This window comes from Eschrichtius robustus, chromosome 20, assembly GCF_028021215.1.
Source record: "Eschrichtius robustus isolate mEscRob2 chromosome 20, mEscRob2.pri, whole genome shotgun sequence".
NCBI lineage: Eukaryota > Metazoa > Chordata > Mammalia > Artiodactyla > Eschrichtiidae > Eschrichtius > Eschrichtius robustus.
In genome coordinates, this window is record NC_090843.1 from 54,335,774 (window position 1) to 54,358,769 (window position 22,996).

The 22,996-nt window shown below is 38.2% G+C and overlaps 1 protein-coding gene across 2 annotated transcripts in view; it reads left to right on the top strand.

Moving 5' to 3' along the window:
- Window positions 1–250: 250 nt before the first annotated feature.
- Window positions 251–22,996, top strand: part of PAFAH1B1 (platelet activating factor acetylhydrolase 1b regulatory subunit 1) — an 81,524-nt gene continuing 58,778 nt past the window's right edge. Inside the window, exon 1 of one of the 2 annotated variants that reach the window (XM_068529590.1) lies at window positions 251–630. The gene's annotated coding sequence lies outside the window, so the exon portion shown is untranslated. Of the gene's footprint in view, window positions 631–1,440; window positions 1,460–22,996 lie in introns of those variants that run through there. The other variant, XM_068529591.1, reaches the window with a different exon arrangement.

Genomic DNA, 22,996 nt, shown 5'->3' on the forward strand with positions numbered 1-22,996 from the left:
TCCCGCGCAAACTCGTCCGCCTATCCCTCGGTACCGCCCAGCCGCACCAGCAACCCACCGCCTAAGCGGAAGGCAGCGCGGCTCAGGGCCCGGCCCAGGCCGGCGCATGCGCCGCAGCCCCTCCTCCGCTCCGGGCCCCCTCCCCTCCCCTCCCCTCCCCTCCCTCTTCCCCGCGGGTGTGGGGCGGCGGCGGCGGCGGCGGCGGCGGCGGCGGCGGCGGCGGCGGCGGCGGCGGCGTGGTGACGTCAGGGCGTTGGGGCAGCTCCTGTGACAGACGGAGCTGGAGCGGCGGGGCGGCGGCGGAGTCCGGCGGCCGAGATAGCGAGTGAGCGAGCGAACGAGCAGCGACCCCGGAGTCCAGGGAGCGAGAAGGAGAAGGAGGGGAGAGCTCGGGCGCGAGCGAGAGAAACCGCGAGCGCCAGGCTTGGGCTCGAGCCCCGGAACGGCTGAGGAGCCCGCCCGCTCCCCTCCCCTCCCCCTCCCCGGGACAGGGCCCAGCGCGCCATCCTCCCCCTCCCTCCTTCCCTCCCTCCCTCCTTCCTCCCTTCCCTCTCCCTCTCCCCCTCCCCCGCCGGTGGATGGGAGTGAAGGACGGAAGAGGCCCTGCGGAGGCGGCGGTGCAGCGCTCCGGTAAGGCGGCAAGGGTCTGCGCCCTCCCCTCTGTCTTCTCCACCGCGCTCCGGCGGCTGCGGGCCGGGCCCGGCGGCCTGACGATGTGGCTGCGCCGGTCCCCTCCCTCCCATACTCCCCTCCCCCTGCCGCCGCCTCCTCCTTCTTCTTCTCTTCTCGCTCTCAAAATGGCGGCCGCGACGGCCGTTGAGTGAGAGACACGGGAGGAGGGGGGACAGGCCGGGGAGGGCGCTGCCCTCGCTACTCTCCTCCCTGGCTCGGGTTCGGGGGGTGCCAGGGCCGCCGCGGCTCCACCCGCGGCCCTCCCCGGGAAGGGATCGCCCTCCTCCCTTGGTGACTTAGCAAGAAAAGTATTCTTGGGTAGGAAGGGCGTGGAGAGCAGGTCTCTCTCTGATCTTGGGGAAAGGGTTCGGCCCTCCTCTCCCCCGCCGCGGAAGGCGAGCTCCGCAGTCCCCACCCCACCCGCGGCTGGCGCTCAGGGACCGGGCTCAGCCCCAAGCCGCCTCGGCACCCACAGGCCTTCAGGCGTTCCGTCCCCCACCTGTCCTTAGGATGGGGTTGACCTGAGAACGATGGTCCAGCCCTTCCCTGGTCCCCCTGCGCAGTGGTCCAGCCTCTGCACCCACTGAGGAGGAGCGGCCCGACCCACCGAACCATCCGCAGCACCCACCCACCAAATCAGGCAGGATTTTCTTTTCTGCCACCGGCTCCTTCAACGGGAGTTGCCTTTTGACGTTACAGCACTGAGCTTCGAGGCCCTCAGCCATTCTCCTTCTAATCTAATCTCCCCACTGATTTAGGAAACGCAGTGCCTTCCGTAGCCTCCCAGGTGAGAAAATGCCTTTGAGGTGGTGGGCAAATTTTAACTCTACCTCTCTAGACAGAAGAGTGGAGAGGAGGAGGAGGTTTTCAATATCTGAGATAAGACAGAAAGGTGCCTTGGCTTTATTTGTGATTCTGCTTTTCTTCGGTGACTTAGCAAGAAACTCCTTGGGAGCAGGGCAGGAGATTTTCTTTTGGGGCTGGGGTTTGGGTCCAATTTATATCAATCCTTTGGTTAAGAAATTGTGCTTTGGAAGCGAAGAACCAGATTTGTGGTTTCGTTCTCAATGGGCGATGTCATGCCAAGGTCCCCCCTCCCCCTTTACTTAAGAGGCAGTCGGGAGAGAATAAAGATATTACTGATATTCCGACCTTTACTTTAACACACAATCCTTGAGATTGATAACGTTTTAAAGGCTAAACAAAAAATTTGTGCCATTTTTGGTAATTCTGTTTTTGTTGCGAGGTGGGATCGTTTTGTGTGAATTTCATTTTGAGGCTAGGGTGGAGGAGACAGCGCTTGGGCCTTTCATACCAGTAATGTCATCCCTGCCCTTTTGCTACAGTAGTATTTGCTTGAAAAAAATTTTTTTTTCGTTTTTGCTGCAGCAGAGCTTGATTGCTGCAGGGTCCAGTCTTTTAATCGGGAAGATTTCCCGGTTGGGTATGTCGGTAGTGATATAGTGTTGAATATATTAAAAGCTGTTACTTAAAAAATTATGATTTGGGTCTAAGGCATTAGCTAGCTTTTAATCTCTCATGGGTATCTTTCAGGACACAGTTTTGCAAAATAATTGGCAGTTGCAAATTGCAGTTTTTATTAAAGCATAAGAGTAATCTGTGTTTAGGGTGATTTATTCTTTCATGTTCTATTATAAATGATCATTGTTTGGATTGTTCACAAGGGGAGGGTCTCCTAAATGAAACAAAGCTGTTATTTTTATAAACCAGAATGGAACTTAATTTTTCACAAAATATTTCTGTATATCTTGATTTTGATGGAGTTAGCCCAATTTCGGTGCCTCTCCCACACCTTTTTTAAAAATGGGCTAATATTTGTGGTTGCTGTGAACAGCCATTGAGCCGAGGAGACTGGGTGGAGTAAGAGAGCAGAAGCTGTGAAATGCTAGATTGCCCTTTCATAGCATTTTTCTCTTGCTTATGTTTTGTAAGGTTATTTGATGCTAATTGGTACTACAACAAAGGCGTTTCTCTGTAGTAAATCTTAAAATCTCGTGTTTTTAGTTTCCACCTTTTTTGCAAGGTGGGTATTGAATGATTGGGGTAAAAAGCAATGTCCCTGCTCGAAAGCGAATACTTATTGTCTCTATGTATCTGTACATATACATACACACACACATATATGTACACACTTCTTAATGTTTTTTATTGTTTTAGTTAAGTAAGTGTAGATTAACGAATGCCAGAAATATTTGGCAAAAAATAGTAGTAGGAATATTGCAAATATCTAATGAGAACATTGCAGATGTTTTCTTTAACTTTAGTTTGCATTAAAACAGTAAATCTGTGATTTTTAAATAATGAACATCAAAGTGAGTAAGAAAGGATAAGATAATTTGTGTTAAATGCTCTTTATATGACCCTTTCTCTTGTGTTGTCCTTTGGAAGAGACCTTTCAGTAAGGTGCTACTGTAAGAGAGGGTAAGTCATTTTAATGTCTTGTATCAAGCGTTCATGTGAATAGATGTTCTCAGAAGAATGTCAAATTCATGTTGTAAATGTGATTTTGATGGGCCTTATGACTTTGTCAGTGTATGATATATTTTTACATTTTTGTTATTTTTAATGTGATTAGAAAGTAGAAGGGTTCATGTGGTGAGGAATGAGGTTATTATGATAATTCACTGTGTTATGTGTCTAACATATCCCCACCCCTAGTATTTGTAGCTATAAAAGCATACTAAGAGCTGAGATTTTTCAGTAGATTATTAGCTGATTAGGAGTTTAAAATAATTTGACTTAAGTAAGAGAGCTTTTACTTCTAAATGTGTATCTATGTGTGTTTCTGGTACATGTGGCAGAATCTTTTGCTTAATTTGGAGAGCAGTTTTTAAAATTCTTCATAATTCTATACCTATAAAACTTCTAATGAGATTGGGATGGATTAATTTTTTAGTAGACTTACTTGGTATCTTTTTTTCCAGATACAATTACTCTGGTATATAAAAGATTTAGAGATGTTTCTGGAAGGGAAAAATCAGTATCTGATAATTTTTGGTTTTCCAGCTAGAATATCCGTGTTTCATTGTCTATATTTTTTCAGTGTAAATGTTGCTCCCTCTTATGCAATAAATAATACTGTATATATGACTTTACCTTATGCCTCATATTTTCAGTGTCCAAGAAAAAATAGTACCTTACTTTTTGTTTACCTGTGGTTCATATTATTCAGAATTTGTCATCTTAATCTCAATAGGTAAGCCATAGAAACTGTGGCAGTTGTCAGCATTAGGATGGAGATATCTTAAAAAACAAATCCAAAGCAAAATCTTCGGGCATTCAGAGTGAATTTTCCAATTCTTCCCATTGAGTTCTAAAGCAGTGAGTCATGCACTCTTTTGCCAAAGGGACTTGAGGCTCAGTTGGTTTTAAACCACGCCTGTCATGTCCGCTGTGGTCCTAAAAGAGATTTTTTTACTTGGTTGTAAGTTTCTGTTGTGAAAATATTTCATTATGATGGGTAATCTGTTTTTATGCACTTTAGAGAGAGAGAAATAGTTAAAGTGGGAATTCTTTGCCACTTTTACTATACAATTTTTTTTTACTTTAAAAGTTGCTCTATTTAAAATAAAACTAAACAAAAACAAACAAAAAAACTGCTGATACAGGGACTTCTGAAAAGAAAAAGCAAACCTATTCTCCTGAAGATGCTTAGCTGTAGAGTGAATCTTAGTTGCTGAAGGCCACATGTTTTGAGAAATCTGTATTTCATGAAGATGCCATATTACATAAGCCTAACAGGTAACTGCAGTGAAGGCTTTTTGACTTGTTTTAGCTTTGTTGCTGGTTGATATGGCATGTTGGCTGGTCATTTAAGTGGAACCTTAGTTTAACTTCTGCTGTGTGTATAATTTTTAACCTTGCCACGGCAGTTACGAATTTTAATTGATATTGGTGAAATGCTTTATAGTCATTGGATGCAGGTATCATAAGGGCTTATTATTTTGATTTATTGTTTTCTCTTTAAAAGTTGGTGGCTTTTAGTTGAAACTTACCTAGTTAGGATTGATTTGTGGATTTGTCAAGGATACTTCTGGAAAAGTATCCTCTAAAGTTATTGTCATCTAACATTGTTGTAAACATTTTCCTAGAACTTTGTAAATATATTGAACATGGCATTTCATTTGTTCTGTCAGCTACTTTTTGAGATAGAATAGTATTTTTTATGGATGAGAGAACTAAAATTCAGAGAATTTCTTTTCCCAAGGTCACATGTTGGGTTAGTAGCTAGAATGAGGTAAATATTGTAGTCAGTGAATCACTTGGGTATTGCCTTGCATGATCAAACAAACATTCCTTTTTCTTTTGACAAAATGGACTCTTTTCATAACTATTTTTATGTTAATTTCTTTTCTAAAATGGTGAAAACTGGTGGCATTTATTGCCTGCATCATTTAAATTGGTATTTATTAACATGGTCTTGTAACTATTTTGCTTGCATAAGGCATTTGAATAGGGACTTCCAGAAAATGCCTAATACTGCTTTATAGTAATATTAATAAGTAAATACTTGCTGCATACATACAAGTAGTAGTAATAATATCAGTAAATCAATATTAAATCTTTTAAATACATACAAGTGGTATTAATAAGTAAATAAATACTTTTTGCATTTGATTGAATATGGGGTTATGTGAAAGGAAATGAGATATCCTATAGTTCTTTATAGTGGCTAACTTCCAGTGATCTCTCTGGAATTAAGGTGAAGGAGGGAAAAGTGTTCATACTTCCTTTACAGAGATTTTATGTTGTCCCAGGAACAGGGTCATACTTACGACATAGTTGTTTCAGGGCCACAAAACTCTCACCTATAAGAAATGAATTAACCCAACTGGATAAATTTCATTTGCGTTTCTGTTCTTTGCATTTTGATTAGCTGGTCCTTGAGCGCTTATGTGCTGACAAGAATTACTGACAGTTAACTGAGGCTGTTAAGAAATTTTCTGAGAGACTGTCTTTTGATAACAGTGAAATTAAGAATCTGGGAAATTTTTAAGGAATTTAATTGAAAGCTTATGTTATTAAGGATTTGCATGTTGTGGATTAATTCACTTTTAATCTGCGGCAAGATAAAAGGATATGTGTTATGATTTTAGTATTTTGTATGCATAAGGCATATATTTTATATTTTCATCTTCCCTTCCATATTTGTTTTTATTTTATCAAAAATATGCTGACTGCAGAAGAAGGGAAAGTGAAGATAAAAGAGTCAATTGTATTGGGAATTCCTTGGCGGTCCAGTGGTTAGGACTCTGCGCTTTTACTACCGAGGACCTGGGTTCGATCCCTGGTTGTGGAACTAAGATCCAACAAGCCACGTGATGTGGCCTAAAAAAAAAAAAAAAAGAGTCAATTGTATTGATTATTATTATAATTTTTTTTTTTGGTTAACTTATTTTTTAAGGGTGGGAAAAAGCTATACATTTAGCATTATCAGAGAAAATTAAATAAAGCTGTTGACTAAAACCAAAAATGAATATTTTAGATTCTAATCCTAACTCCACAATTTATCAGCTATGAGCCTTGAGCAATAAGCCTCAGTTTCCTAATCTATATATGGATAACGTTGACAGTATGTAACTCATAGGGCGGTTGCTATTATTGGATAAAAGGCCTGTAAATCCTTCAGTAGATATTTTTTTATTGTTAGAGACTTTTTTTAAGGAAGAGAATTAACATACAATTTAATCATAAATAAGCAGTTATTAATACATTAATATAGCTCTTATAGTTTTAAATGTATTTCTTAAGAATTAGTATTAGGGATTCTTTCCCCTTTATCCATTATGTGTATCTGAAACCAGAGATGGCTTCAGAGTTTCTTAGTAGGCAAGAAGTGCTATGTAAATCAATGCCAAATGGACTAATTCCTTTTTTTTAATATAAAATTATATTGCTCATAAGCATGTTATTTAAACTGCAAAGTACATTTATATCTTTATTTTAACAAAACTGTACTTTTAAATATTAATTTAAATAATCCCACGTTTTTCCTGTTTTTCTTTCTAAAAAAACCTTTTTATTTTGGAAAAATTTTAGATTTGTAGTCAAGTTGTAAAGATAGTGCAGAGAGTTCTTGTGTATACCCTGCACCCAATTTCCTCCATTGTTAACATCTTATGTTTCTGTGCTACGTTTGTGAATCTTGGTATTTACTATTAGCTAAACTCCAGACTTTATTTGGATTTCACTGTTTTTCCATTAATGGCCTCTTTCTGTTCAGATTTAATCCAGGGTACCACGTAACATTTGGTTGTCTTTTATCCTCACTCTCCTCTGGTCTGTGATAGTTTCTCAGTCTTTCCTTGTTTTTCATGACTTTTACAGTCTTGAGGAGTCCTGGTCAGGTATTCTGTAAAATGTCCTCCACACTGGGTTTGTCTGGTGTTTTTTCATGATTAGATGGGTTATGGGTTTTTGGAAAAAATACCACAGAGGTGAAGTGCACTTCTCATCACATCATGTCAGAGGCTACATGATATTTCATCACTTGGTTAACGTAGTGTTTGCCAGTTTTCTCATAAAGTTATTATTTTTCCATTCTCTTACTTTATCCTTTGGAAGTGACTCCAGTTCCATGTCGGCGGTGGGGGTGTGTGGGGGGGAGTGTCTGTTTACATATGTTATTTGGAATTCTTCTGTAAGGTGGAGTCACCTCTTCTTCCCCATTTATTAAAACAATTTACATCTTTATTTTAACTATCAGGAAAATTTTGTTTAGAATTTTAAATATTATTAATTTAAATAACCCCCAATTTTTTCTAGCTTTTTAAAAAAATAAAATATTTTAACAGTGGTTTGGAGAATAAAGATCCGAGAAAGCCTTTGAAGGAGCTATGTTTAAGTGAATTATATATCCGTCTAGAAATTACTCTGAGAGTAAAGTTCAGTGTTGGGATTTTAGAGAAGAGCTCCACATTTGGGGGCTTATTTGGAGGGAGACTGCTGTAATCTGAGAAGCAAAGCAAATAGGGTATCTTATTCATTGGTGCTGTGCTAGTATTTGAATCCTCCTTGTTCTTCCCTTTCCCTCAAAAAGCTTGTAAATACTGCAGCAGAAAAGAAAGTATTTTTGACCAATTGGACTCTTATTTTAAAAACAGAACTGGTAGATCTGTGTCCTGAAAGATATTTATTTTACACTAAGGAGAATTTATAACTTGAGTGCAAGGTTATTCTTGAGAATTGCAGTTATTACAGTTCTTTCAGTTGTTTTTATATCTTGCCCTTACATTGTATCACTTGTACAGAAAATATCATTGGGCTTCTACTTTTAAAAAAACTTATTCAGTACCATTACATATTTTTGTTTCTCTTTTAAATTTTCATCAATTTTTCTGTCCAGCAAACATTTATTTAGATATATTATATTCTAAGCACTGGGGATACAAACGTGATTGTCAGCCCTTGACCTCAAAGATCTTAAAATTTATGAACATGCAAAGGTAGCATAATAGTGCTACAATCAAAATATGTACTTGGTGAGATGAGGGCCCAAAGTTTTCTCTTTTTTTTTTTTTTTTTTTTTAAATTTATTTTTATATTTTTTTATTTTTTTGGTTGTGTTGGGTCTTCGTTTCTGTGCGAGGGCCCTCCCCAGTCGCGGCAAGCGGGGGCCACCCCTCATCGCGGCGCGCGGGCCTCCCACCATCGCGGCCTCTCCTGCAGCAGAGCACAGGCTCCAGACGCGCAGGCCCAGCAGCCGTGGCTCACGGGCCCAGCCGCTCCGCGGCACGCGGGATCCTCCCAGACCAGGGCTCGAACCCGTGCCCTCCGCACTGGCAGGCAGATTCTCAACCACTGCGCCACCAGGGAAGCCCTCTCTTTTTTAAAAATATTTATTTACTTATTTTGGTTGCACCAGGTCTTAGTTGCAGCACGCAGGATCTTTAATTGCGTTGTGCGGACTTCTTAGTTGCGGCATGCGTGCGAGATCTAGTTCCCCAACCAGGGATCGAGCCCCGGCCCTCTGCATTGGGAGTGAGGAGTCTTACCCATAGGACCACCAGGGAAGTCCTGAGGGCCCAAAGTTTTCAAGGAGGTCGTCACAAAGATGCTGGTTAAACATTTTTGAAGAAATCTTGTCATGTTGTTTGGGGAGTAATTTGTACCTAGTCTCATAAGTACACCTTGGTTAGTGAGGGAAGTTACATGTAGCTGTAGTTCAGTATGGCTGGAGTGATTGGTGAGTACAGAGGAGTGAGAACATTACCCTGATCTGGCCTGTAAAGTGGGTTGGCACATGGACCATCTTCGTTTGCAGACTCCATCTTAGACTCATGCAATAAAAAGCAATAAAAATTCCATGGTGGGGGGCACCAGGGATATCTGTATTGTCAGTAAGCTTCCTAGTTGAGAAGCTTACTGAAACCAGTTTTTACCCTTGAGGTGCCAGAGGATGATTTTAAGTTATGATAAGTAACATCATTAGATTTCCTTTTTAAAAAGGCAACTGTCAGCATTGTGGAAGATGCAGCTGTGGAGTGGATGGAGGTAGATAGACCTGTGGAGACTATTTAAGAGGCAGTGCAGGTTGAATGGATTCGAAAGGGATTGAGTATGTATAAATTAATAACCAGTTTGATATGGGAAGTAAGAGAAACAAGGAATGAGGAAGGTGAAGAATTGAGGTGTTTTTTGTTTTGGGCTGTTGAGCAGATATGGGTGTTCGGAAGGAGCAAGAAAGAGTTGAGGAGAACCAAGGTTGGGGGAAGTTTTTTTGGTTGTTGTTTGTGTGTGTTTTAACAGGATAACCGTTAGGTGTATTGGAGACTTGAGTTCTAAGATATTTGGTGTTTTCATGTTTTATATGTCTACCAGTGTAATTAATAGTAGAACATTTTTGTTTATTATTTCTTACGACGCATTAAAAATTCATTCTTTCATCAGAGTGTGTTCAGTGCATTCTGTTATAAGAACTGTGTTGAGGTGCTAGAAAGTACTCCAGACAGGGGACAGCAGTAGTAAAATCATAAAGATCACAAAATGAGGAGAGGGAAGGCATGCATTACAAGGTGCTCAGTGTTAACTGGAGTTTGAGCAAAGTGGGGCTTGGTTAGAAATAAGATTTGAAATGTGGGAAGGGACCAGATCCTAATCAAAGAAAGACCTTATAAACTGTGTTAAAGCATGTGGACTTCAGGAAATAGGGAGGCAGCATAGTGCAGTGAATAAGGGCCCCAATTGTGGAGCCCAGATGCCTGTGTTCAACTCTGCTGCTTACATAGCTGTGTTACATTACACGCACACACACACACAATATAAAAGCTCGTTATTTAAATTCTCATAGGTAGTTGTGAGGAGTAAGTGAACACTTCTAAAACATTTAAAGCAGTGACTAGCATATAGTAAGTGCTATTTAAATATTTGTTAAATAAAAAATAGGGAGCCAATGAAGGGTTGTTTTTAAATAAGGAAGAGATATGGTCGGATTGTATTTTAAATAGATAATTCTGGGGCTGAGTAGAAGATAGATGTTAATAGGCCAAGGCTAGATTTAAGAAGACCTGTTGAAATTGGTCCAGTCCAGGTGAGAGACGATGGTGTGAACTGTGGTAGTACTGTTAAGGGTATACAGAGAATAATTCAACAAATATTGAGGCAGTAAACTTGGCAGATCCAGGTAATTGATTGAATATAGAAGAAGAAAGAAAAGAGTCAAGGTTGATTCCAACATAAGATATTATTTCTAAAATTTTTAAAGCAGTATTCATTTAAAGTACTTTGGATCTTAGATGTCCTCTATGCTAGTTATATTTGAGGCTTTGGTGTATATTATGTTGCTTCCATAAAAATGAGAACTAATGGCCTGAGATAGTTTTTAATTTCTCTAAATGTATAGGCCTTTGCTGTTTTTCTCAGTAGGTGGAGAGAAATTTCTCTTTAAAGATCCACTGTTAACGTGGAAAACTCTCATTTAGCCCACGTCCAAAGAGCTAGAAAGCTTAAATATTGATTTTTTATGTTGTTTTTATATTATAACTTTATATTAAGATTTGTGATTATAAAAGTATAGCACCATAGTAATGCTGTAAAAATTTGAAGTGACTGCTGAATCATTAAAGAGGTTAAAATTTGTTAATTCTCTTATATCTAATTTTTTCATTGTTTATTCATATATGATAAATAACTTTGATAGGCAGAATATTCATCACCTGTTCATTCCTTTGATAAATCTTAACTCCCCAAATCTAGATTTGTCAAATTTTAAGAATATTTTTTCTTGCCGTTCAGTTTTATAAAAAGGGGAAAACTTGGTTGAAATTAGAACTTTCTTGAATTTGAATTTTCTCTAGATTCTTAATGAAATAATTAAATGGATAGGAAATTCAGTGTCCTTATATAGTATTTTAAATATGAGTCCTGGGTTGTAGTGGTGTACATAGTGTATGATATCTGTCAATTACGCTATTGCAGGGCTCATCAAATCTCCCCACTGAAGACAGTTGAGCGGGATGATATTTAAACTGAATCTTGAATGAATAATTGGAGTGGACATGGGAGAAGGTCGTTTGAGGTAGAGGGAAGAGCAACATATACAGATACAAAAGCATGAAAAACTATTATGTGTATGCTGGAAAGTAGTTTGCAGAGGGCATTGTAGGGTACATGTGAATATGAGGCTGGAAAGGTACATATGAGCCAGATTGATAGAATTTACAAATTCTGTGTGGTTTATAGGCAATTTGGAAGACACAATTTTAAGCAAAGGTGAGCATTATGATCAGATGTGTATTTAGGTAGTTTATGTAGGTGGCAGTGAGGAATACAGATTGGAGTTTGAAGGTCACTTAGGAGGCTTTTTCAGGAAAGAATGGTAAGTGCTTGAAATAAGACAGTGACAATGAAGGTTGTTGATTGGAGAAAGGTTTAGGAGGTAGAATTGTGAATGAGTAGTGTGTGATGAGGAGAGGGAAGTATTAGAAGACATCTCAGATTTGTGGCTTGGGTGTCTGGGTGGAATTGAGAAACTGGGCGTCATTAGCCATCCATAGTAGAGAATAAGAGGAGGAATTATGTGGGATATTATGTAAAGTGCCAGATTAATTTTCCTGAACCACGGTTCTCAAGTCACTTTCTTGCCAAAAACCCATTGCCAGGTTTTTACTATATTTAGTCAGCTTTGTATATGAATAAATGCAAAGGGTACCTTACTAGAAACATGGTATTTAATAGATGTTTGTTTAATCCTAAATGGACACTCAAGGTCTTTTCTTTGGTGTCCTAGCTCACTTGCTTATTCTTTATCTTCTTGCCTGCCATGTATCCGGTGATTCAACCTTATGAAGATACTTTCTGTTCCTTATGGCATTTTCACTCTTTACCACTCCCTCCCATCTCTTTTTCTCTGTGTATCTTCTGACCTATATATCCTTCAAATCTGCATACCAGGTTCTCCTTTTCCAGGCAGCCTTCCCTAATTTTTTTTTTCTAACTGAAAGAAATTTTCTTTGAATTCATCATCTTAAGGTATCTACTATTTTTGTCTCTTGTTATAGCTTATATAAAACTTTATCTGATATGTCAAGTGAGTTAATGTATTTAAAGAGCCTAGAACAGTACCTTGCACATAGTACTCAGTAAATGGTGGTTGTTATTATGGTGATGTTAAGATGATTAAAACAAATTGATGTAATAGTAATAGGGCAGTCTGCCTTTACCTTCTGCCTTCTTGTGATGGCAAAACTGATTTGTTCTCTGTCCTTGGACACTAGGAAAGCAGTGTCTCTTTTATTTATTTATTTATTTATTTATTTATTTATTTATTTATTTTTGACTGTGTTGGGTCTTCGTTTCTGTGCGAGGGCTTTCTCTAGTTGCAGCGAGCGGGGTCCACTCTTCATCGCGGTGCGCGGGCCTCTCACTATCGCGGCCTCTCTTGTTGCGGAGCACAGGCTCCAGACGTGCAGGCTCAGTAGTTGTGGCTCACGGGCCCAGTTGCTCCGCGGCATGTGGGATCTTCCCAGACCAGGGCTCGAACCCGTTTACCCCTGCATTGGCAGGCAGATTCTCAACCACTGCGCCACCAGGGAAGCCCCCAGCAGTGTCTCTTTTACATTGATAATGTATGTAGAAGTGCAAAAGGTACTGTGCCGTATCATCTTCAAAGTGAAGTTATTCTCTTTGTACATCTTCACTATTCTAGAACTCTATTGAGGGAAGTAAAATGGTAGACAAGCCCTTAACACTGATTATCTAAGCTTCACCACAGTTGTTTGAGTAGGTGGTGATGTTAGCTCCAGTTATATGTGGGCAAACAGGCTTAGGAAGTTTGAAGATTTGCCCAAGGTCAGTTTGTAGGTGGCCAAGTTGATATTTGAACTTCCACTATTTGACTCCAAAATTCTACACAGTAGGACCTCAAAAGTGTAGGATTTATTACTTCATTGCTTTCATATCATTTACATATTCAGCTTGTTTTAAGAGGGCCTATCATGGGACCTATACATAGGAAAGTACTTTTTGTTTTTTCTTCTAAATTTTATTTTACATATTTATAGTTTGTTTATTTTTGTTATGGAACATGTCAACCATGCAGGAGAAGTACCTGCAGTAATATAACAAAATATCCACATAACTACTACCTGAATTAACAGATGTTAACATTTTATCATATTTGCTTTAGAGTTTTTGTGGGGTTTTTGTTTGTTTGTTTTTTAAAGAAATATGGCATTACAGTTAGAGTTGATATCCTCTTTCTAATCCTACTCCCCTCCCTCCCTGTTCCCAGTGGTAAAGTTCTCCTAAAGTTTGTATATATTCTTTTGTTCTGTTTTTATACTTTTACTATACATATATGTATCCATAAACAATGTACAATAATGCTTAGAGTTTACATGAATGTTATACTGTATACTATTCTACAACTTGTTTTTTTCACCTAAAAAATGTTTTCTAGATGTATTGGTATATGTAGATCTAGTTTATTATGTTAAAGAATTTCTTATATATGATCATACTATAGTTTCTTTATACCTACAGTACAGAAATAGGCCTTTAGATTGTTTTCAAATTTTCACTATTACAGACAGTGCTGCAGTGAACATGGGAAAGGTATCTGCAGATAAGATGATAAAATTTGTTTTTTGTTTTTTCATTGCAGAGTTTATCTTAAGATTAATTAAATATTTGTTCTTTAGTAATTTTTATGCTTTGAATTGAATAAATAGAATGAATAATATTGTTGACATTGATTTTAGACCATAAATTCCTAAATTTTGTTCCACTTTCCTCAGTCTGTTCAACTGTTCAAAAACCTGTGTTCAATTCAGTATTGAGCCAGGAGTTGCACACTGGCGGCCTGTAGGACAAACTAAGTGTAAATGCTTGGCCTTGTATCGTTAACATTTTTTTGAGTCAATATTTTAGAGTTAGGTATTTTGTGTAAAGTCTCTATTTTTGGATTATCCTGAAAAATTAGAAGCTTTGGCAACAGTGGGGCCCACATTTTCCCATGGCAACAGTTGGCCTAAGCTGAGTCACAGCTGCCCTCCTTTATTTTTTTAATTTATTTTTAAAAAATTATTTATTTATTTATTTGGTTCTGCTGGGTCTTAGTTGCAGCAGGAGGGCTCCTTAGTTGTGGCATGTGAACACTCAGTTGCGGCATGCATGTGGCATCTAGTTCCCTGACCAGGGATCGAACCTGGGCCACCTGCATTGGGAGCGTGGAGTCTTAACTACGGCTCCACCAGGGAAGTCCCACAGCTGCCCTCCTTTAGATGGGCATAAGCTCTCCAGGAAAACAAGTTCCTACCACTTCCTGTTACTGTTTATTATTGCCCTTGCACTGTTGTTTATAGTGAAGAAATACTTTTCTATTGATGTTTTTATAAAAAATGGGGGGAAAGTGTAGCTAGACAACTGCAATATTCAAGAAAAGTAGAACAGCATATTTCTCTGGAAGTGAAGAATATTGTAATATGATTAATATGCAAACAAAATGAGTCTTGTATGGAAAGATCACAGCCTTGCCTGCTTCACTGGTTTATATTACCTGCATTGTTTTGAGTTTGTGATCTCTGCATTTTGTGCACATAGCTGTGAGGGCTGCCCCGTAGTGAAGTTGAAAATCAAAAGGATATGAAGATGGTTTGTAAATCGTGAAGTTTTGTGTGAATGCAAGATATTTACCTGTTCTTTTAGCTGTTATATACACCCTTGTTCCAGAAAGATTTTAAGCAGAGGGGTTGAAACTGGTTTAATCTTCTCAACCATCCTACCTTTCAGCACTGTATTTATTAAGTACCTTATTCAGAGGCTACAAATGGACGGTCAAGGATTTGGATCAAAAATGTGTTTTGTCTGCTCAGTGTTTTTGTTTTTAATTCGACTTACTTTAAAAACCCAGTTCTACCACTGTTGCCTTATTTCTAGCTGATTCACACTTTTACCTGCCTAGTCTCTCTAAGTATTTGATTTGTAACCTATTTAAGGCAATTTATAAAGATGTATGAACTAGAAAATATCACAAATTAAAAACAAAAAGAAAGAAGAAACGAAAACAAAGGGTAAGGATAAAATGGAATGAGAATCTAGGCCAAAAAGGTCTATCACAATGGTCTTGTTGCAGGCAGAGAGCACAAATTTGACTCTGAGCTTTTCTATGAGGTGGCATTTTTCATAAAGTCCTTAAGATAAAAATAAACAGTTCAGAAAGGTAACTAACTTGATACTATCAGACTCTAATTTCTCATAGGGGTCCTCATAAAGAGGATTATGTAATTATCATTTCCCTCATCAACATCTCTAAGGTAGATGGATGTCTAGTATTTAACAGCACTCAATATGGGAAGACCAACCACATCACATGAGAGTCAGTCTGAATGAGTGGGTAGATTGTCCTTTGGTGTCTGACCAATGGATATAGTTTCCCTCAATCCAGTTGTTGATATTTATTAAGAATAAGCTCCTTGACAAGTACCTAAAGTGCAGGTGTTCCATATATCAAACACAGACCATTCATACGTAGGATTTAAATATTTTTGTGAAAACTTAGTTTTACCCAAATAAAACTTGTGGGAGTGCTTGTAGGTTAAGATTCTTCTTAGAATCTGCTACATTCCTGTCTTGTTTGAAGGTGGACAAAGTAGTATTCTTCCAGAGTATACAAAACTGGTAAAGTCATTAAGAAATAGATTTAAAGAAAAAGGGGGTCAGTACACAACTCTGTTTTATGCTGCTGGAAATTAATTGCTTCAGCAGACCATTCCTGTGAAAATGGACTCCTGGTGGTTTTCAGCATAGATTAAATGTAAGGAGGTATTGTTTTTATTTTTATTTTTTTATTTTTATTTTATTTTATTTTTTTTCACGGGTTTTTAAAAGTAATTTATTTTTTTTCCCACACACACACACTGTATTTTATTTTTACAAGAGATAGATAGACTGACACCAAGCATTGTACATGGATGACCACAACAAAAGCAACAATGATTGCAATTACCAAACATGAAACACACTCATACTATGTCATAATATTGACATTCAGTCCAGTAATCCTCCACTTTAACAGCTCCTTTACTTTGCAGTGCAAAATTGATTTGTATATTCTTTGCCTCTGAGTCCTTGTGGGATTTTTTTTTTAATTCAGACAGAAAGTCACAAAAATTATACTCATCCTCATCAGTTCACTCAGTCCCATGTAATTAATTTTTTTTCCATCTTGATCTTTTGTTAGCACTTTTATGAGTTCATCAGTTTTTCATTAGAGTTCTGAAAATGCTTATTCATTCAGTTCAGCAGTACAGTCAGTTACCAGAAACCTGTACTTGTCAGAGTCTTTTCCATGAAGGTATTGTTTTTATTTATGTTTATAACAGATATGGTCTCTTCCCTCAAGAAACATATTAATATGTGGCTCGGCCCCTTCTCTCTTTACATGTGCTCGATTCCCCAAGTAAGATTTTTTTGTTCAACCCTACTGGAACTCAGTTTTTTATGTTGTTACCTTCACTACTGAATCTCTTGAATTCAGTGTTTAAACCACTCTGTTTTCTTACTGATGACTGCCCTTTGTATTTCTCAGTTTGCCATATGTAGCCTCAACTTTTTAGCAATACTGTATTTTTCAGCTGCTTAAAATAATTTTGCATTTGGTTATTTTGTATTCATGTTATAGTCAACATATTATTTTCCCTTTCTCTAAAACCTGCCTCAAAAAACTGCCAGTCATTTCCATCTTTAGCCTTTCAGTTTATAAAGCTGACTCAGTCAGTCCTGGGCTCATGTTATATACTTTATCACCTCCTTTCCTTTCTCCACTCTCCCATTTTACTCTAACTAGATTGTACATTCTCTTAGGGGGGTGGATTGCATTTTATTCACCTTTATTTATAGTAAAACCTCATATCACAGAGCCTAGCAGAATAGTCAATGAATGAATTAAAGGGTATGTATATATAGCTCAACATCTTCGACTATATTGTAAGTTTCTTATGGACAGGGACTGTCTCTCAACAGTGCTTTTAAGTCACGTGTAGTTATCCATAGATGAGACACTTAAGTTACATGGGACACAGATATGTGTTGTTTGATTTGAATACTTGGCACTTGGTAGATCCTCTGTAAATAAATTGAATAACTGACACTGAGAATGTAGTTATTTCTCATTATTTGTTTCAGTGGAGGCAAGCATTGGTGTGGATAGTAGTAAACTAGAAATCAGTTCATTTGAGAGACAATGGAAGTTTTCCAGTTGGATTGTCACAACACCTGGGCAGTGTCTTTGGTTGTAAACAGGGGATCCACCATTAGGACCAAGGTCATATCCTTGAGAACGCCATCTTTAAGACCAAGAGCAAGTAGTAGACCAGGTCAAAAAAAAATTGCACTCTTGCATAATTGCCGTTTGACTCTAAAGCTCTTTTTTTCCCAAATCATTCTCACTGCTTCCATCCTAGTCCAGGCCTCTTTTATCTTCTAATTGTAGCCTTCCCTTGCTCTAATATCGCCTATACATCTCCAAAAAAATCACCACGAAACATCAATTTTAGAACATTGCTCCCTTGCTTAAGAATTGCAGTGATTTCTGCATTGTCATAATTCCTTTGGACTATCTGCATTAATATTCACCATAACTTGTACTTTAAAAAAAAAAGGTACACAGAACAGTATGTTTTCTGTTATTGTTTGTATGCTTAGAAGTATTAGTAAGCTTTTTTCCTCTGATTTTTAAGACAGTGGATTTGTGTGTGTGTGACTTAGTTTTGATTTAAAAAAAAAAAGATATACAGGCTGTAGCTATGTTTGTCTAATTGTCACTTGAAAATGTAGCCTTTGTAAGCAAAAACCAAAAGAGTAATATGCATGGTAGAAGGTTAAAAGGTCTTTAAGTTTTAAAGTTTTAGTATTAAGTTTGAGACAGTCAGTTGATTTTTCTACAGGATTTTTAAATTGGTATACTTTCTCTGACATACATTAATTAGTGTTAAATCTTTTAAAAGAAAAAAATTACATCGAAACCAGCTCCAAGCAGCTGGACTTTGAATGTATTTTATTGCCCATATTTCAGAATTTGATTTTTGGGAATTTTAAAAAAGAAAGCTGAGAATAAAGTGATATAGTGCATCTTTAGTTCTGAGAACATAGTAAATCTTTATCTCAGTTTTACTGTGATTCCTGTAGCAGACATTTAGAAACACTACGTACCTACTGTGTGTTAATTACCATGGTATTTGGTAGAGATACAATGAGGAATATGTCAAGGTTGCAGCTTTGGAGGAGTATTGTTGAGGAGACATCAAGGAAGATAATTACTGTGTGCCCTGAGAAGTGTTAAATATATGTATGTACAAAGAACTATAAAATCACAGAGGAGCGAGTTACTCTGCTTAATTTTTTTGTCAAAACTATGTAAATAGGGCTTCCCTGGTGGCGCAGTGGTTGAGAATCTGCCTGCTAATGCAGGGGACACGGGTTCGAGCCCTGGTCTGGGAAGATCCCACATGCCGCGGAGCAACTAGGCCCGTGAGCCACAACTACTAAGCCTGCGCATCTAGAGCCTGTGCTCCGCAACAAGAGAGGCCGTGACAGTGAGAGGCCCGCACACCACGATGAAGAGTGGCCCCCACTCGCCGCAGCTAGAGGAAGCCCTCGCACAGAAACGAAGACCCAGCACAGCCAAATAAATAAATAAATAATAATTAAAGGTGCTAATAAAAAAAAAACTATGTAAATAAATCCCTCAAGTTATATTTTTGCTAGCTGCTGAGAGCTTGCTAATGGTGTTTAAACACCTTTGATAAGCATTAGGTTGAACCTGTGTAATTGCCATTATTGGCAATTTTATATGGTTTAACCCTAATAGTATTTCAGTATGGCAGTTAAAACAAGAAAATGAAACATGCTTAATGTCTTTTGCCAATACTGTTTGACAGTTGTTAGATAATTGATATTTTATTAAAATAAAGCTTTGAATATTGAATAAATGTGCCATTTTTGGAAAACATTTTTTAAAGCTCATTTGGTTTCTCTTTTTTAAAAGATAATATATGAAAGAATTTTAGTAACTATAAATTGCTGTGTAGTTATTTTATAATTGCTTGTAACCATGGAGATATAGTTATTTGATTTGGAAAGTTTTGCTTTCATAGCTTGACTCCATACAAACATCTGTTGGGTGCTAGATACTGTACCCGGCACTAGAGAGGCAAAGAAATTCAGTTCAGTGTTTGCCCCAAGGAGATCAGTCTGGTACTAGAGACAGCATGTATATAGTTACAAAGATTGTGGGAGGCAGCACAGGGTAGAATCAGTGATTTTTCAAATTTATTTTAACAGTGGAAACTTTTCCAAAGAGCTTTTATGCAGAAACCCAATATATAAACAGATAAAAAACAGAATCCTGCCTATTTGGCCTCCTCTCTGTCCTCATTCCTACTGTTTGAAACCATTGGCGTGGAAGTCAGAGACAAATCGGGTTTGCATCCTGACCCTGCCACTTGTTTAGCTGTTTGACCTTGAATACATGCTCTAACCTTAGTGAACTTGTTTCCTCAACTGTTAAATAAGTATATTAGTTTTTTTGCTGGGTGCTGTAAGAATTAAACATTGCAGGAAAAGAGCCCAGCATGTAAAGTCATTCAGTAAATGGTAGCTATTAGGATTATATGTACATGACACAGTGAGATTAAAGAAGAGTAGGGAGTAGGCTAGCCAAGGAGGGCTTCACAGAGGTGGTGATGCGCTGCCTTCAGGCTGAATCTTTTTTAAAGTATTTATTTATTTATTTTGGCTGCACCGGGTCTTAGTTGAGGCATGTGGATTTCTTAGTTGCGGAATGTGGGATCTAGTTCCCCTACCAGCGATTGAACCCGGGCCCCCTGCATTGGGAGCGTGGAGTCTCGTGCACTGGACCACCAGGGAAGTCCCCTCCAGGCTGAATCTTGAAGGGAAATGGAAAATTGCAAAACATATGGGTGAGAGGCATGCACCCAAAATAAAATATTTCCATAATGAAGACTTGGGTATGTGGAATGCTGCCTCATTATCCCTTTCTGGAGATAAATGGCCTCACCTGAGTTCTACATAGCACATAGCTTTTCCTTACATTCTTTGACTCACACTTTAGTATTAGGCTGGGTTAAGCCAGGGTGAGAGTCGCTGACTTTCCTTGGTTAATTAAATTGACTACTTAACTAAAGGAAAAAGTACTCTAAACCTGAATTTGTAAGCCGTGTCTTGGTTATAATGTAATGATGCATTTATAGACAAAGTCCTTCCTAACTGCAGTTGCGTTAGTGTACTGAAAATTAGGATCCCTGTGTCCTCCTTTGAGGTCTTAGTATAGATCTTTGTAAATGTTTACTTCAGTAGGTAGGTAAGGGTTTTTTTTTGCCTGAGATTCAGATATATGAGACTACTGCTCTGGATAAATTGCAGGTGGGTGTATTTACTTTGGATTTTTGAGAAAGAGAACTAGCAAATTAGTTTCTAGAAAAAGCTGATGAAACATCATTGGATGCGTTTTCTACCTCAACGATGATTTTTCTTTTTTAATTTTAAAATTTTATTATTTTAAAAAATGTTTATTTTATTTCTTTATTTTTTGGCTGCATATTTTTTGGTCTTAGTTGTGGCACACAGGATCTTCGTTGTGGCACGCAGGCTTCTCTCTAGTTGTGGTGCGCAGGCTCTCTAGTTGAGGCACATGGGCTCAGTAGTTGCGGCACACGGGCTTAGTTGCCCCGTGGCACATGGGATCTTAGTTTCCTGACCAGGGATTGGTCCCCTTCATTGGAAGGTGGATTCTTAACCACTGGACCACCAGGGAAGTCCCCTGATTTTTCTTTTTTATAACAATCAGATTTTAGGCAAAACATTTCAGTGTGATAGGCTAACAAATGGAGGTATATTAAACAAAATAGAGAAGATATGGAAATATTTATCTTAGTGTCTTTCTGTATCTCCTTTGTGTGTGTATGGGTGTGTGTGTGTGTGTGTGTGTGTGTGTGTGTGTAAAATCATACAGCACTTACTGTGTACCAGGCACTGTTCTAAATGTATCAACTCATTTAATCTGCCTGACAACCCTATGAAAGAGATATTACTGTTATTAAAAAAAGCCTGTATCAGATAACTTCATTTGTCTAGATAAGGGGGCTTGCCGTACTATGGCTGGCAAGCCAAATCCTGCCTCCTACTTTTTTTTTTTTAATGATGAGAGATTACATCTATTTATTTATTTATTTTTGGCTGCATTGGGTCTTCGTTTCTGCGCGTGGGCTTTCTCTAGTTGCGGCAAGCGGGAGCTACTCTCTGTTGCGGTGCGCGGGCTTCTCATTGCAGTGGCTTCTCTTGTTGCGGAGCATGGGCTCTAGGCACACGGGCTTCAGTAGTTGTGGCACGCGGCCTCAGTAGTAGCATGTGGGCTCTAGAGCGCAGGCTCAGTAGTTGTGGCACACGGGCTTAGTTGCTCTGCGGCATGTGGGATCTTCCCGGACCAGGCAGGGCTTGAACCCGCGTCCCCTGCGTTGGCAAGTGGATTCTTAACCACTGCGCCTTCGTGCTAAGAATGATTTTTACAGTTTTTAGTGGTTGGAAAGAAGCAAAATAATATTCTGTAAAAATTTTTATACAATTTATTTTCTAAAATAATTTCAAATTTTAATTTTATAAATCGATAATAATTTATTTAAAAGTTACATGAAATTGAAATTTCATTGTCCATGAAGTTTTATTGAAACAGAGACCCACATATTCCACATACATTATTTATTGTTGTTAATTTCTTGCTACAGAAACCATAAGGTCTGCAAAACTTAAAATATTTACTATCTGGCCCTTTATAGAAAGTTTGCTGACCCCTGGTCTAGATACAAAGGAAAGGAGATAGAATCCAGACAAAATATGACAAAATAATATAGTTACAAAAGAATGTGTCTTTATTAGAACATACCAGGAATATGAGGACTACACAGAGTTGTATAATGAACAAGCCAGCAGTATTTTCTTGAAGAATTTTAAAAAAATCTTTAATAACAGCTTAACTATAATGAAAAATGCTTAGTTATTTCAAAGTGTTGTATTGACCTCTTTTTCCTGTTAATATAAAATTTCTCCTCCAGATATATCTGAAGGGCTTTGTAAATATTTCTTTGAATTTGGGTGACAGTTGTTGCAGTTACCATTGAAATCTGAGTACCTTGGCCTCCTGATTTGATTTTTGCCCTTGGAACACAGATGAGTTCTGACACTGATTTCTTGATTTCCCCTTCTTTATAATTTTGCTTTTGGCCCTTTAGGACTGGCTGTAGTCTGTAATGTTGAGTATATGGTTCTCTGCTGAGGATGTGCATCAAAATCATCTGGAGAAAATTTTAAAATTTAGATGGCTTCTCAGAATCTCTGAGGATAAGGTCTAGCCATGATTATGTTCAGGATGTTTCTCAGGGGGTTCTAACATACACTCCTGGTTAAAATCCATAGTTATTTCCTTCAACTATTTTAGTAAATCCTATTTGAAAAAAATACATATGTGGCATTTATTGTTTTGTATCCCAGAGGTGTTTTTCAACCTAAAGAATCATTGCCTAAATTTATGTATACTCACAGAGGTCATCAGCATCAGTTTGGTAAATTCATTTTCTCTTTTGATGTCACTCAATAGAATAGTAGAATACAAGTTGGAATTCACATTAGAGAGCAAGTAGTATAATTTAGTATTCTTTATTTTTATGAGATATTTATTTGGCATCATAGAATCCCAGTGAATCTGGAAATAATGGATTTAATGAGGTAGAACACAATTTATATGAGACTCAATATTTTGAGGAGGAATAGTTTACATTCCAGAATCATTTTG